The sequence below is a fragment of the Coenobita brevimanus genome, chromosome 84 (assembly GCF_032717465.1).
Source record: "Coenobita brevimanus isolate Jiangsu-jjx chromosome 84, ASM3271746v2, whole genome shotgun sequence".
In the NCBI taxonomy this organism is placed as follows: domain Eukaryota; kingdom Metazoa; phylum Arthropoda; class Malacostraca; order Decapoda; family Coenobitidae; genus Coenobita; species Coenobita brevimanus.
In genome coordinates, this window is record NC_137037.1 from 4,763,084 (window position 1) to 4,779,978 (window position 16,895).

Consider the following 16,895-nt stretch of genomic DNA (forward strand, 5'->3'; position numbering starts at 1 on the left):
AGGAAATACAGACAGAGGGAGACAGTTCCAGAGTTGACCTGTTGCATAAATGAAGGACTGGGAGTAAAGGTTAACTCTTGCATTAGAGTTGGACAGAAAAGGGATGAGAGTTTGTTGCTAGACGGGTGCTACGCGCCCTTCGTAGAGGTGGAGGAATGCAAGCAGACAGTTCAGAGGAGCAGTGACCATTGAAGTAGCGATAAAAAAGAGATAAAGGTGCAACAGTGCGGCGAAGAGACAGGTTGAAAGGAGCCAGTAAGAGGAGGAGAGTTAATGAGACGAAAAGCCTTTGACTTCACCCTGTTGAGAAGAGCTGTATGTGGGGAGCCTTCCTACACATGAGAGTTGTACTCCATACAGGGGCGGATAAAACCCGTGTATATAGTCAACAACTGTGCAAGGGTAAAGAAGGAACGGAGTCGGCTTAGCACACCTAATCTCGTGGAAGCAGATTTTACAGATGTAATATGATCTTTCCAAGATAAGTCCCGAGTAAATGAAACCCCAAGCATGTTCAAGGATGATGCAGGATTAAGCTGAGTATTATTAAACATTAGTGGGAACACTAAAAAACCGAGGTTTAAACACAGGAGGAGATAACTCGGCGCCTCATAGTGATCCCTGCTTAACCTTTCAGTACTATGTTGCCCTTTACAATTTGCTTTTGTTACTACCAATAGATTTTGTTTTGATGGGGGAAACTTATAGAACTGGAGGAGTTATATCAATGGTTCTCAGACTGGTGGCGACCACGGTAAGATTTTTGTTGGTCACAGCTGGCTATTGTAATCCACCATTCCGTTTGTAAAATTTATTCATGAAAATTCGGCAAGACACAGGTAGAGGTTGTGTGAAAAACAGTGGCTGGAGGGAGACGTTGGCAGCTTGGCCTCCTGAATATACGATGTCCACATGTTTTGTAAATGACGCTGCAGAATTGTATTTGCAAGTATTCCAGCTGACCAACAATCTTGCAACTGTACCATCTTCATTCATACCTTCCTTTACCTCTCCTTCCAATACCTTTCCTTCCCCCTACCTCCCTATTCATTTCCTCTTTCCCTTCCCATCCATCTCTCCCTTCCCTTCCCCACCCTTCCCTTCTTAACCCCTTCCTCATCCTTCCCTCCCTAACCCCTTCCTCACCCTTCCATCCCTAATCCCATCCTCACCCTTCCCTCCCTAACCCCTTCCTTACCTTTCCATCGCTAACCCCTTCCTCACTCTTCCATCCGTAACCCCTTTTTCACCCTTTCCATCCCAAACCCTTCCCTCTCTAACCCCTTCCTTACCTTTCCATCCCTTACCCCTTCCTCACCCTTCCCTCCCTAACCCCGTCCCCTCCCTTCCCTCCTTATCCCCGTCCTCATCCTTCCCTCCTTATCCCAGTCCTCATCCTTCCCTCCCTAACCCCTTCCTTACCGTTCCATCCCTTACCCCTTCCTAACCCCTTCCCCACCCTTCCCTCCTTATCCCCGTCCTCACCCTTCCCTCCCTAACTCCTTCCTTACATTTCCATCCCTAACCCCTTCCTTACCCTTCCATACATAACCCCTTCCTCACCCTTCCATACATAACCCCTTCCTCACCCTTCCATACCTAACCCCTTCCATACCTAACCCCTTCCTTACCTTTCTATCCCTAACCCCTTCCATACCCTTCTATCCCTAACCCCTTCCTTACCTTTCCATTCCTCACCTTTCCCTCCCTAACCCCTTCCTCACCCTTCCCTCCCTAACCCCTTCCTCACCCTTCCCTCCCTAACCCCTTCCTCACCCTTCCCTTCCTAACCCATCCTCACTGTTCCCTCCCTGACCACTTCCTCACTGTTCCCTCCCTGACCACTTCCTCACCCTTCCCTCCCTAACCCCTTCCTCACCCTTCCCTCCCTAACCCCTTCCTCACCCTTCCCTCCCTAACCCCTTCCTCACGCTTCCCTCCCTAACCCCTTCCTCACCCTTCCCTTCCTAATCCCTTCCTCACCCTTCCCTTCCTAACCCCTTCCACACTGTTCCCTCCCCAACCCCTTCCACACTGTTCCCTCCCCAACCCCTTCCACACTGTTCCCTCCCCAACCCCTTCCACACTGTTCCCTCCCCAACCCCTTCCACACTGTTCCCTCCCCAACCCCTTCCACACTTTTCCCTCCCCAACCCCTTCCACACTGTTCCCTCCCCAACCCCTTCCACACTGTTCCCTCCCCAACCCCTTCCACACTGTTCCCTCCCTAACTCCTTCCTCACCCTTTTCTCCCTAACCCCTTCCTCACCTTTCGCTCCCTAACCCGTTCCTCACCCTTCGCTCCCTAACCCGTTCCTCACCCTTCCCTCCCTAACCCGTTCCTCACCCTTCGCTCCCTAACCCCTTCCTCACCCTTCCCACCCTAACTCCTTGCTCACCCTTCCCACCCTAACTCCTTGCTCACCCTTCCCTCCCTAACCCGTTCCTCACCCTTCGCTCTCTAACCCCTTCCTCACCCTTCCCACCCTAACCCCTTCCTCACCCTTCCCTCCCTAACCGCTTCCTCAATTTTGCCTCCTCAGGTTCTTTACTTTTCCCGCCTGTCTCTTACCTTTCCCCTCCCTTCCCCTTCTCTCCATTACCCGTCACTTCTCTTCACTCATGTCTCCCTGAACTTTCTCTCCTTCATCCTTCACTTTTTCACCCTTCTCTCTCTCACTCATCCCTTCCTCACCTTTTCCTCCACCACCCTTCACTCTTCCCTGTCTCATTCATCCCCTTCTCACCTTTCTTTCCATCAACGTTCACTCCCTCACCCACCTTGTCCTTCCTAACTTTTCTTCCTCATTTATCTTTGGGACTCAGTTATTCACCTCTCTCTCTCTCTCTCTCTCTCTCCCCTAAACTGCATTCTCCTCCTCTCCCAATTTTCTTTATTGCTCGGGTGTCTCCACACTTCACTTTGCATTTTGGCTCCCTGTCTCACCCTACCTCTCTCTGCCTGTCCTTGCCTCTCTGTCTCAACCTGACTCTCTATGACTATCTCTGCCTCCCTTGCTCACTTTACGTCTGTCTGCTTAATCCTGCGTCTTCCTAATCCTGCCTCCCTGTCTCACAACGCCTCTTTTTTTTTTTTTTTTCTCCAAGCCCACCCAGGCCCTCTCTTCTTATCTCTGCCTGCATTTCCCTGCCTAATCCTACGTCATCCTTCCTTTCTGTTTCTCCTACTTGACTCCCTTCCTTCTTTCTCCTTGACTCTCTCCCTAACCCAGCGTCCCAGCTATCCTAGTTACCATCCTGCCTCTCTCTTCTTATCGCTGCTTGCCTCTGCTTGCCTATCCCTGCTTTACTTCCATCCTAGTTACCACACTGCCTCTCCCTGCCGCACCCTCCATCCTACACCCTGCTAACTGTGCTTGCTTCCCTGTTTTACCTAAGCATCACCCTGCCATTCACCTCACCCTGTCTCCTCGCCTCTCATGGTTCCTATCCTGTCTCCCACCTTGCCTCATCCAGCCAGATACTCTACCTCTGTCCTGTCTCACCCTGGCAGCCTCCTACTTTGCCGCTCCTTGTCTTCTTCCTACCCTGCCTCATCCTGCCTCCTACTCTACTTCACCCTACATTTCTCCTGCAATGCTTCACTTTAGCTACCTCCTACAACACCTCATCCTGTCTACCTCTTACAATGCCTCAACCTAATTACATTTTTTTTACTACCTTATCCTACTTGCATCATAAATACCTCACCTTTCTTACCTCCTGCCTCTCCCTACCTACCTCCATCCTCACCCTACCTACCTCAAAATATCTTACACAGCATGCCCGCTACCCTGCCTCACCCTTCTTGTCTCCTCCTCTCTCCTAGCCTGTTTGACTCACACTACCTCACTTCCTCCCTTTACATCTCTCCTTCATCTCACATCTGTCCCTCACCTCATTTCTTTGCCTCACCCTACCTATCTACTTCATTCTGTGTCTGCCTCACCCTACATGCCTCACCCTGCCTTTCTTTCACACCCTGCCTGGCCCTTTCTTTACGAGGCGTGAGAAAGAAAGGAGTGCAGGTGCAGGATTGCTAACGCTACCGTTGCGTGTTCCAGCAGTGTTTGATGCATTTTTTTTTTTTAATAGGGACGGCAAGGCAATGCTTTATGAAATTTGTTGTTGTTGTTGTTTTATCATGCTGTTCATGTAGTTGGCAGTTCCTGCTCTGACTTGGTGGTAATGTTTTTGTGATTGTTGTTGTCATGGTGAAGTGATGGCTGTTGGTATTGTGACTCAGTGTTGGCATTGTTTGTGTGGTTTGTTGTTACGGGTGTTGTTGTCATGATGGTAATGATGGCTGTTGTTATCCTGACTAGTTGTTGGTACTGTCTTAGGCCTTTATTCAGCATGGTTTTTGTGACCTTTGTTTATCGCCCATTTAAAGGATAGGGACCCTACTGATTTTGGTTTTGTTTGTTTGTTTACCTACCTGTCTGTGTGTCTTTAGCTGCCTGTCTGTATCTCTTTATCTACCTGTCAGTGTGTGTCTTTATATGCCTGTCAGTGTGTGTCTTTATATGCCTGTCAGTGTGTGTCTTTATATGCCTGTCAGTGTGTGTCTTTATATGCCTGTCAGTGTGTCTCTTTATATGCCTGTCAGTGTGTGTCTTTATATGCCTGTCATTGTGTGTCTTTATATGCCTGTCAGTGTGTCTCTTTATCTGCTTGTCAGTGTGTCTCTTTATCTGCCTGTCAGTGTGTCTCTTTATCTGCCTGTCAGTGTGTCTCTTTATCTGCCTGTCAGTGTGTCTCTTTATCTGCCTGTCAGTGTGTCTCTTTATCTGCCTGTCAGTGTGTCTCTTTATCTGCCTGTCAGTGTGTCTCTTTATCTGCCTGTCAGTGTGTCTCTTTATCTGCCTGTCAGTGTGTGTCTTTATATGCCTGTCAGTGTGTCTCTTTATCTGCCTGTCCGTGTATCTGTTTATCTGCCTGTCTGTGTCTGTATCAGCCTGTCTGTTTAACTGCCATTTTGTGTGTCTGTTTATTTTCCTGTCTGTATCTGTTTATCTGCATGTCTGTATCTGTGTATCTGCCCCTCTGTATGTCTGTTTATCTGCCCCTCTGTATGTCTGTTTTTCTGCCTCTCTGTGTGTCTGTTTATCAGCCTGCCTCTGTGTCTGTTTATCTGCCTGTCAGTGTGTCTCTTTATATGCCTGTCCGTGTGTCTGTTTATCTGCCTGTCCGCGTATCTGTTTATCTGCCTGTCTTTGTGTCTGTATCAGCCTGTCTGTTTAAACTGCCTTTTTGTGTGTCTGTTTATTTTCCTGTCTGTATCTGTTTATCTGCATGTTTGTATCTGTTTATCTGCCCCTCTGTATGTCTGTTTTTCTGCCTCTGTGTGTATGTTTATCAGCCTGCCTCTGTGTCTGTTTATCTGCCTGACTGTCTGTTTATCTGTCTTCTTGTGTGGCTGTATACATGCCTTCTTGTTTTTACCTGCCTTCTTGTGTGTCTTTATTTTGCCTGTCTGTGTGTTTTTATGTCTATGTTTGTTCATCTTCCTGCCTGTATGTGACTTTATCTGCCTGTCTGTGTGTCTGTTAATCTGCCTGCTTGAATGTGTCTTTATCAGCCTGTCCATGTGTCTGATAATTATCTTCCTGTATGTGCTGTCTGTGTGTCCGTTTATCTGCCTGTCTGTGTGTCCGAGTTCTATCCTCCTGTTCCTCTCACTTCTCTCTCCCCCACTCTCCCCCTCAAACCAAATTCCACGGCCATTCACCCTCCCGTCTTCCCTACCCAGGCACCGCCAGCTGCTCCGTCTGTCAGCGCGTCCTGGCCAGTTGCTCCGTCGCTGCTGGCAACTGGGGCCATGGCTCTCTTTCAGTCATAATGCAACACTCTCTAATTTGTTTTACAGATGCAGGAGTACCTCTAGGAGCGGCCCTGTCCCTCTGTCTCTTACTAACGATTGTAGGTCCGGAGTTGCCAAGCCATGCCATACCATACCGTACCATACCATACCATACCATACCATACCATACCATACCACACCACACCACACCACACGACGCCGCAGCACAGCACTGCACTGCATTGCTCTTCATATCACACCACACCACACCGCACCAGCCTCCCACAGTACACCATTTTACACAACGCACACACACACACACACACACACACACACACACACACACACACACACACACACACACACGAATGCTCAAATTTTTGCTTTTCCCCATCATTCGCCATCATTCAAGTCTTCATGTGTTTCATTGTTATTTCATTTTCAGTTTTTAGATACTGATGTGAAAAATCTGGGGTGCTTGGTGCTGATCCGTTCTAGTGGTAGTGTCACCCCATCCATTAGCGGGATCAGCCTGGGAGATTGGTTTTTATCACACGCTGCTGTGACTGTGTGTGTGTGTGTGTATGTGTGTGTGTGTGTGTGTATGTTCATATTCTGTAATTATACTTGGCAGTTAGACAGACATTAATATTAGGCCTAACCACGTACCGGTACTAACAACAGTAACATCTGTATGGTGTCAGTATCTCTGCCTCACTCCATCCTCTTCCTCTTCCTTCTCCTTTACACTGATTTTTTTTTCTTTCCTTCTTTCTTTTCCTCCCTCCGGCTGGTCTGGGTGATGGCCTTCTGGGAGTGGTTTCAATTTTACTGAGAGGCCCACAAACTGCACGTAGAGGAGCGTTCACCCAGGGGGATTTTGACTCTCTCTCTCCCTCTCTGTTATACTGATTAATTGTTATTACCTCTCTTCCTCACTCCTTTCACTTTGGCTCCCGCTTTGTGTGGTGCGCTTCCTTCCTCTCGTTTTCCCTTCTCTCACATCCTCTGTTTTTCTTATCTCCTCCCTGACACCTTCCCTCTCTCCCTTCCTCCCTCCACTTTTTCTCTCGTATAATCTCATTCTGTCAATTTTTTCCTCCCTCCCTCCTCTCTCCCATCCTCTTTCTCCCTCTCCCTTCACTTTATTCTGTTTTTCTACATTGCCTTCCTTAGTACTGTCTCTCTTCCATCTCTCTGCTTCTCTTTCCTTTACTTTCCCTCCCTCCCTCTTCTCCAGCTCCCTCCCTTCCCTCACGTCCTCGTTTCCATCCATTCCATTCTTTCTCCATTCCATTTCTTTATTCTCTTCCCCACAACGCACTCTGCTCCTGCTGTAATCTTTTTATTTTTATGCCTCCCCCCTTTCCTCTCTTTATCTAAGTTTTATCCTGTCATTCTGCCTCCTTTCTTCCGCCTGTTCTCCCTCTCCTCACCAGAGAGAGAGAGAGGAGAGAGAGAGAGAGAGAGAGAGAGAGAGAGAGAGAGAGAGAGAGAGAGAGAACATTTCAATATTTCCAAGAAGCGGACATAAAAAGGCCATAATATTAACACTGAGTGCGCGAAGGTGCAGAAAGTAAATATCTGTTTTAAGTAGGTCAGTTTCAAAACACCTTTTAGGACAGGAAAAGGTCAGGCTCCATTCCTCTGTGCAGTAATGAATCAGCAACGTGTATGGTAGGTCAAATTCTCTCTCTCTCTCTCTCTCTCTCTCTCTCTCTCTCTCTCTCTCTCCCCATCGATCTGTCTATTTATCTGTCTATAAATATGTCTGTGTATCTCTCCATCCTGTATTGAAGTAGTAATATACCACAAGTGTTCTGGTGTTTGCCCTCTCTTTCGAGATCTCTTGGTGTAATATATGTCTGATAATGGCACTTCATCACATAGCCCACACCCGTATTTGCGTCTCCATATCACCTTGAATAATCGTAGCGAAAGAATCAGGCTGATTTGTGTGTTTTATCTTTTTTATTTCTTCGGGTTTAGACCCATGCCTTGTATATATTTATCATTTCCTTTGTTGTTGGAGCAAACTTGAAATTCACGCCATGTTGGCCAGTCTGCAACGCTCATCTTGACCGGGTGCATTGTCCCACCTTGGTTCATTATTCACCACCTTCTCAGCCCATCCCGCCCACCCACCCCTCCCTTTTTCTGCTCCTCAGATTTGAAGAGGAATTTAATTATTACACCTTCCCACCGCCAGTAGCACTCCACATCAAACACCATCTGCACCGGGTATACTCATTCCGTCATGACACACAATCCCAGTCTATCCTGCCCACTCCTTTCTGCCCACCCCTCACTTCATCTCCCCACTTTCTCCACATCGAGTGTCTAGTAGAGTAACTATAATTACCCCACCAACACCATCCTTCTTAAGCCTCCCATCTTGACATGGTTTAGTCATCCTACCCAGCCCCATCACCCACCACCATTTTAACCCATCCAGCACATCCCATCCACTCCTCTCTGCCCACCAAACAAACCTTTGACTTCCACCTAACCTCCTTACCTACAAAATCCACAGAGTATCGTCATAGAGCATCTTCCCCTGGCGTGACCATAACTCCACCATCCCAGCCCATCCCACCCATCACTCTCCGTCCACCACACAAACCTCTGACTTACACCTTACCGTCCCACCTACAGAATCCATCTTCACAGGGTGTCTTCCCTTGGCGTGACCCAGGAGTCCACCATCCCAGACATTTAGTCCTCTCCTCTGGTATGGTGAATATGGTAAAAATTGACTGCCGCAATTACCAGCCGACGCACAAAGCCCTCTCCTGTTCACAGTATTTCACTGTACCATTCTTCCCCACTGTAGCATACCACCCAGCGCCGTTCATAAGTTGTGGGACTTAGAAAGGGTTTGTATGTGGAGAGAGAGAGAGAGAGAGAGAGAGAGAGAGATTTGATTTGATTTGACCCCAATGGGGCTAGTTTATTGGACACCCCACACTTCATCCTATGAAGGGGAGAGAAGCTGTGGGGGGTGGATGGGTTGATGCGCTGGGGGGTGATGGGAGAACGTCAGACTGGTTCGTGATTGGAAGTGTGCAGTTGTGGGGCTTCACATATAACATGCAGAGGCTTAAACCTTGCACTGCCAGGGGACGTGTGTATGTATTTCTCTATCTGTATATCTATATCTATCTATCTATCTATCTATATGTATATCAACATCTGTCCAACTATCTTTATTTAACTATATCTATCTGTCTGTGTCTGTCTAATTATATCTATCTATAAATCTATCCACACACACACACACACACACACACACACACACACACACACACACACACACACACACACACACACACACACACACACACACACACACACACACGGGATAAGTGGTATCCATTTAGCCCTATTAGTTTTAGGGATGGTATGTTGTGGTTAGTTGTATTATGGAGCCGCTGTAAATACTAATGATAATCGGATTATCAGTTTAACGGGAGGGGTTGTGTAGATCAAAGCCGTCATGGAGGTGGTTACCTGGTGGTGTTAAACCCTTCACCACGAGGATCTGTTATTATTTATTCTGGCTTTATCCACACGATTATATTCTGTTTAAGTGAGGTTTTCCGAACTGGTGAGGTTATAGACTCCATTAGCTAACCCTTGAACCACTAAAGATCTTTCCTTGAACTGGTGAGGTTATAGACTCCATTAGCTAACCCTTGAACCACTAAAGATCTTTCCTTGAACTGGTGAGGTTATAGACTCCATTAGCTAACCCTTGAACCACTAAAGATCTTTCCTTGAACTGGTGAGGTTATAGACTCCATTAGCTAACCCTTGAACCACTAAAGATCTTTCCTTGAACTGGTGAGGTTATAGACTCCATTAGCTTACCCTTGAACCACTAAAGATCTTTCCTTGAACTGGTGAGGTTATAGACTCCATTAGCTAACCCTTGAACCACTAAAGATCTTTCCTTGAACTGGTGAGGTTATAGACTCCATTAGCTAACCCTTGAACCACTAAAGATCTTTCCTTGAACTGGTGAGGTTATAGACTCCATTAGCTAACCCTTGAACCACTAAAAATCTTTCCTTGAACTGGTGAGGTTATAGACTCATTAGCTAACCCTTGAACCACTAAAGATCTTTTCTTGAACTGGTGAGGTTATACTGTAGACTCCATTAGCTAACCCTTGAACCACTAAAAATCTTTCCTTGAACTGGTGAGGTTATAGACTCCATTAGCTAACCCTTGAACCACTAAAGATCTTTCCTTGAACTGGTGAGGTTATAGACTCCATTAGCTAACCCTTGAACCACTAAAAATCTTTCCTTGAACTGGCGGAGTTAGATATTACCTTCATCAATACCTTCACTAATACCATGCTGTCTTAAGTGGGGTAAAATTGTGTGGTTGCAGTAAGAAAAAAACTTCCAAAAGGTGACCTCGACTGAAGTGGTTAATGAGGCCAGGGAAGATGTGGTTTGTGTATATCGAAGCTGTGGCAGAGGTGGTTATGTAGTGGTTTATGGCAGGGTGGGGATATTACTCATACATAACAGGTTTATGGAAATGATGGTGTTGGCTGATTGAACTGTGATTACTTGTGTTAATGGGCCCACGGTGGGATGGCCAGTTAATGGCGGTGCCTGTATATCATTTCCTGCCATCAGGGTTGTTACGAGCTGTATATATTGTGTTTAGTCGGACGAGTGACTGACGGTCTTAATAGTCAGACACGGCACACCGAATTTCCCTACACAAACATTTATTCTTGTACATCGTCGATTTTTTTATTAATTCTTTCTTAGCTAGACGATTGCATTCATCTTAGGATAGATTTTTAAATAAGATATTTTGGACAATTAACGCTTTCATGCTAGGATGCATTACTAAGCTGATCAAAATCGTCTGGTATCAGTGAGATTAAATTTAAAAAGAACGCCATGGTAATAGAAATTGATGACTTAGTGGTAGGCCATATCAACATCAAAATAATATTTGATATAATTTTCAAAAAGATAGTTGGTTCTTGATCTTTCAAGCATGAGATCAGCAGTTCAATGGTCAGTCACTTGGAGTTACCACCTGCCCTAGAGTGTGACGTGACACCTAATGTGTCCCAGTTTGGACCAGTGATGATAATATGGAGTGGAAGTTACGACTTGCCGGAGAGTGCGAGATGTGAAATGATATACGGTACAAAGTGACCTCGTGTGTAGCAGTGATAGTATGAAATGGAGGTTACTACCTGCTTGTGAGCGAGATGTGAAGTAATTTATACAGTATCATTGTGTGGAAAAGAAGTTATTCACTGCCTGAGAATGTGAATCAACTTGTACCATGATCTTGTGGGGAGTTGTGAGATGTAAAGTGATTTCAGTGATGAACTTGTGTGGAAGGGTGATAATAAAGAATAGGAGCTATTACCTGCCTGTGAGTGTGAAATGTGAAGTGATTTATAACGGAAAATAGCTTTTAGCACTGATGGTATGAAATGGAGGCTATTACCGGCCTGTGATTGTGAGATTTGAATAAAGTGACTGTGTGTGGCAGTGATGTTATGGAATATAATAAAGGTGTTGAAGTGATGAGGTCATGTGTGGTATTACCTCGCTGATACTTCAGTATGGCCTGGTAATACCCTAATTCACCCTCAGCTAGGGGTGTCTTACAGAGCCAGATACTCGTGTATCATAGCATGTAATGCAGGCTATTCATCCCCTGTGAAATGGTTTAGTCTTGGCGATTGCAAGGAGGAGTAACAGTTTGAAACTGACATAGTGGAAGGAGTCAGCACGTGGGCACCCGCCACCCTCAGGACGCTCTGGCATTAGGTTGGTTCTGATCTTGGGTGGGTAGGGAAGGTGTTGAACCCATCTTGTTTGTGATGAATTTATGAACCTGGGAGAGATAAGGCGGGTGAAGAACCCATCTTGTTTAAGGAATATATGATTGTATTGTGTGTTCTGTGAGAGCACAGATTGTGTGGTTTGTCATCACACACACACACACACACACACACACACACACACACACACATATATATATTTAGAGAGAGAGACACACACACACACACACACACACACACCTTGTGTGTGTGTGTGTGTGTGTGTGTGTGTGTGTGTGTGTGTGTGTGTGTGTGTGTGTGTGTGTATGTGTAAATCATTCAATTCTTCAGCATGCACGTTCTATCAGAACCCTACCCGCCAGGTGTCGGTCGGGACCAACACAAAATTGGTGGATAGACGCTGCCGGGTGTCGGTAGGAACCATAATTGTTTTCGCACCATAGTTTGAAGTGGCTGCCACTTGATCTCGTCACCAAAGGGTAGGGAGTGCCTCTTGCTACCTCACACAAGTGTACCTCAGTCTTCTCTGTGACTTAAACCAGGTGCTGAACGATGTTTTCTAAGACGTCTTGTCTGATTCCATTCCCTCCCTACTCGGGCCTCTTGCCTTATCCACCCCTGCCAAGCCTCTTTCCAATGATACTACGAAAGGGCTCAGTGATAGTGCGATAGGGCGTGCCTTGGACACCAGTGTGCCTAGTTTATCTAGTAGTGAAGTTATCACGTTGAGAATGAAGCCAAAGTTGGGGCCGTGCCCACATGCACAAATACTGTACATGTCCCCTCTCGCACCGAAAGTTTGTCATCTTCTACTTGTCCGTATTCATCGACGCGATCTCCTACAGACCTGGGGATGCTTTTACTCGCAAGAAGAGTTGGTGAGTAATATGGTATTTAATTTGTTTCCCTAATTGCAGTATTTTCCGAGATATTAAGGGTTGAAAACAAGCAATTTTAGGAAAATTGCCTGTACTGAGAAAACAACTGTGGTATAAATAGCTCGGCGTCTATGGGTAGCACTACAGTTAATGGTGGTATAATGTAAGGTAATTATCATAAACCAATCACCGGGGTGAACCAGAGATGCCATTTTAAAGGTTAGGTGAACCATTGTGGCATTACATGATCAGCACGTAATTAATAAACCCATTTGCCCCACTCTTTCACAAAAATTAATACAAATGACTCAGGGTTTGAGGCCGGTTTTGTGATGGACGAGCCTCCATGATGTAGTGGTGATCATGAACTTGTTATCGTGGTAATTGGTACAGGGGAGGTTACTTGTATTCAGTTTAATTTATCAGTTTAAATTATCAGTTTAATTTATTATTAGTAGTAGTATTAGTATTATAATTAGGCTACACCATGTCACATAACAGTTCAGACAAGTCAACGAAATTCAAAGGCAGTTCGCCTATGGCTTTGACATGTTATTCCAGCTTTTGACATTCCCATGTAATGAAGTGATGCTGTAACGAAATGGTTTGACAGACTATTTGATCACATAATAATTGACGAAGCACTAAGTACGCTGACAGTGACAATAAAAGAATGTCTGTCTATCTGTCTGTCTACTGCCAGACGCCTTAATCCCTTATACGGGGTGGCTACAAACAAAACGCCTCCATGTCACCCTGTCCCCCGCCATTTCACTGCCCTGTTCCCAGTTCACACCCCCCTCTCTCATATACCTCTCCACTCCATCCCTCCATCTAAAAGAATGGATGGTATGTAATGTGTCAGTTTCCACCTGGTACAGTCTCAAACATTTTGCAGACTGTCGGTTTGTTGTTCAAGTCCTTCAGTCTCATAACGTATGTCAGTCATCTCTGTTAGGTTGGTCGAACAGATATGTGACAGTGTCACACGATATGTGTTCTCTCATTCAGTGATGAGGTATGCCGTATAGGTATGTAACTTTATCGCAAGAAGTATGTGAAAAGATGTATTATTATTATTATTATTATTATTATTATTATTATTATTATGCCTGTGCTGGCAAAACAAGAATGAGTAATATGTTTTGCTTGCCATTTGTGTGTGTGTGTGTGTGTGTGTGTGTGTGTGTGTGTGCACTAAACAAAATAAACAGTTTTTCATTTGATTTTAGCTATACTTGAAAGAAAGATTTTAGATTAACAAAGGGGTTCACCCTTTGCTTTAAAAAACAGGAGGTCATAGGTCAGGGTCACAAAATAAGGTCAACTTACACAGTTTTTATGCGATTTAGACCAAAGTTTTGTGGAACGGTTTAGGATAAACCAAGGACAAAGGGATTCGATTCTGTGAACAGTGAAAGGTCAAGTATTGGGGCGGAGTCAAAAGTAAGGCTAAAGGGCAAAGTCAACTGAAACAGCATTGATGCCATTTGGACCAAACTTGGTGGAAGTGTTAAGGGTCAGGCAAGAATGAAATAATTCGACTTTGAGGGCAGTTGGTAGAAGGTGAAGGTCACGGGGCGAAATTAAATGTTTGGCCTTAAGACCAATTGGTGGGTGAGAATACTGAACTCTCTGGTGCTCCTTATCATCATCATCATCATCATCATCATCAGCGCAGCAATCAAACCCGGTGTCGTATATTCACATGAGTAGGAATTAGTAAAGCTGTGGCTGCAGATCTCTAGGGATGTGAAACAGAAGACGTGAAGCCATAAATACGCCTCCAGTTCCCTCCACTCCTGTGCCGTAGGAGATACGAAGATGCTTGTACTGGAGGCGTACGTCAACACTGCCTTACACTAGTAAAAGGAAGTGTCTTTCCAACTCCTATCTCCCCATTGATCGATTTCATAACACACCGGGAGTACGTGGATGATTTTCTTCTTCCCATAACTCGGAACTTTTTGTTTTTAAGAAAGTGAACAGAGGAAGGAAAAACAAATTAAATAAAAAATAATCCATGCACCAAATTACAGGTTTCCTCCATTCATAAAAAATCTGTAACAGCTGGACTTGAACAGCTGTATGTTGAAGTTTGGAGGGAGACCATCCTAGGGAAGCGAGTTCTAGAGAGAAGCAGTTGAGGGAATTAAAGAATTCTGATAGACTGAAGTTCTGCAATATGGCAGTGTGACAGTCCAGTCATGAACACTACTGGATGCCCGTGTAGCACGGGGGAAGGCGTGAGGAGGTGGCGCAATTGATGCAACTTCATCTCTGCATCAGCCATAAAAGTAGCTGTAAAATAATGCAAGGGAGGCAACATTCCTTACTTGTAGGGAAGGTAGGCTAGTTCATGTGTAATTGCAGAGTTATTTATAATTCTCACAGCTTTGTTCTTAATTTTGTCCAGTTGTTTTAGTGCAACCTCTCCACATCCACACCACAAAGGTAAGCAATATTTCATCTTAGAACGCACATGACTCTTATAAATTATAGCTAACTTCTCATCATTGAAGAAGTTTCGGATTCCATACAATAATCCAAGTTTCTTTGAAGTGGTTTTATTTAACAAGTGATCTGACAGAAGAGGTCCAACAGAGGGTATTATTACGTAAGACGCCGATAATTTTAATTTTTCGATATAGGAATATTAGTAATACTGAAGGTAATAAAGGAATCAAGCAATATCTATTTGTAAATTGTATATATTTGATTTTCCTGGCACAAAATGAGACAGTGTTATTTTGTCCCCATTCATTAATCTTAGGTAAGTCCTGATTTATGGAGATTCACAAACTAAACTTTGTGAATAGGTACTCTAGTATGAAGGAACTGTGAAGTGTTGAGTTTGTTCAGTACAGAAGTGTGTGTGTGTGTGTGTGTGTGTGTGTGTGTGGTATGAGCATGGGGTCGTTGCTGTTTGGGTACTGACGTACATGCATGGTCTTGCCATCATTAGTCAACTCAGCTGGACATCTTGTAAACCTGCCACGAACCCAACCACCATTATGTAAGCATAGAGGTGCCATGGTGACCTGATGGCATCGTGTTTGTCTCCCGTACTTGCATGTCGTATGTCTAGTTACTTACCGGGTGTATTGTTTACGGATTGTATGTAGTTCACTCTGAGTGACTGGATAATACATGTCATCTCTGTTGCATACATTCGCCTCATAAATCCAGCCTCCCCCCATTTGTTTACACCAATACTGTAAAAGGACAAGGAAGCTGACTGGCTGATGCAACCCCAGAGTCTGGTAAATTATGCATATATGTGATAACTCCATGTTGAGAGGTAGAGGTAAAGGGGCAGATGCATTTTGGTGCTTAGCTTGCGAGATATTCTCCATAACTTGGCCCTTGAGCTTGTGGCGGTTTATTCACCCGCTGTTTCAGTACACTTTAAAATATTAAGGTAAATCATTATCTGGCCGTGGTTAATATTTAGTCCTTAATATCAAGATAAATGATTTGCAGTGTAATACCATCCTTATTGGTTCATGTTAAATTAGCATGACTTATAATTGTGACGGACACAGAGGTGACAATGAGAGGTTGCAAAATATCCATGTATTTACTATGCATTTTGCTTATTACATTGATTTAGTAGAATATATTAAATTTGTTTGTTTATGGCACATGAAACTTCACGCCACCACATACTGTTGACCTAAGTTATATTACCTTGGCAGTATAGAACTCGTAAACTAAACCAGCCCCAACTTTATAGTGATATAAAGTGGCAACATAAACTCCTCCAAGGGTTGCAGTGGTCAGGATAACGCTGCTATACTCTTCACTGTATTTTAGCCAAAAATTGCCATCACTCCATCTTGAATGCTCAGTTATAACAATAGATTAACGCAAAAATATGAATCCAGTCGCTAAGAAGTGCAACAGAAAGGATGTAGAGCCACAGAATTGCCTTTTTTTTTATACAGAGCTTCGTGAGGTAAACTACAAAAGGATGGCACTCTGGGCCAAGTTGAAGTGAATGAATTATAGTGTTCATCGTGGAAGTGTTACTATTTCCCCCTGAGTGTACACGTATTTCGCTGATATAAATACCTTATGCGGTGTTGGCAGACCTGAAGGTGTTTGGCGGTGGCAGATTTGAGGGTGATTGTGTCACTGTTGGCAGGATTTAAGGCGGTTAGTGGTAGTAGATTTGAGAAAGATATTGTAACTGGTGGTAGGACTCAGGATGGTTGTGGCAGGTGTGAAGGCGATGGTGTCAGTGGTGGCAGGATTGAGGGTGGTGGTGGGAGGTGTGAAGGGGGTGGTGTCAGTGGTGGCAGGATTGAGGGTGGTGGTGGCAGGTGTAAAGGCGATGGTGTCAGTGGTGGCAGGACTTAGAGTGATGGTGACATAACTGGTT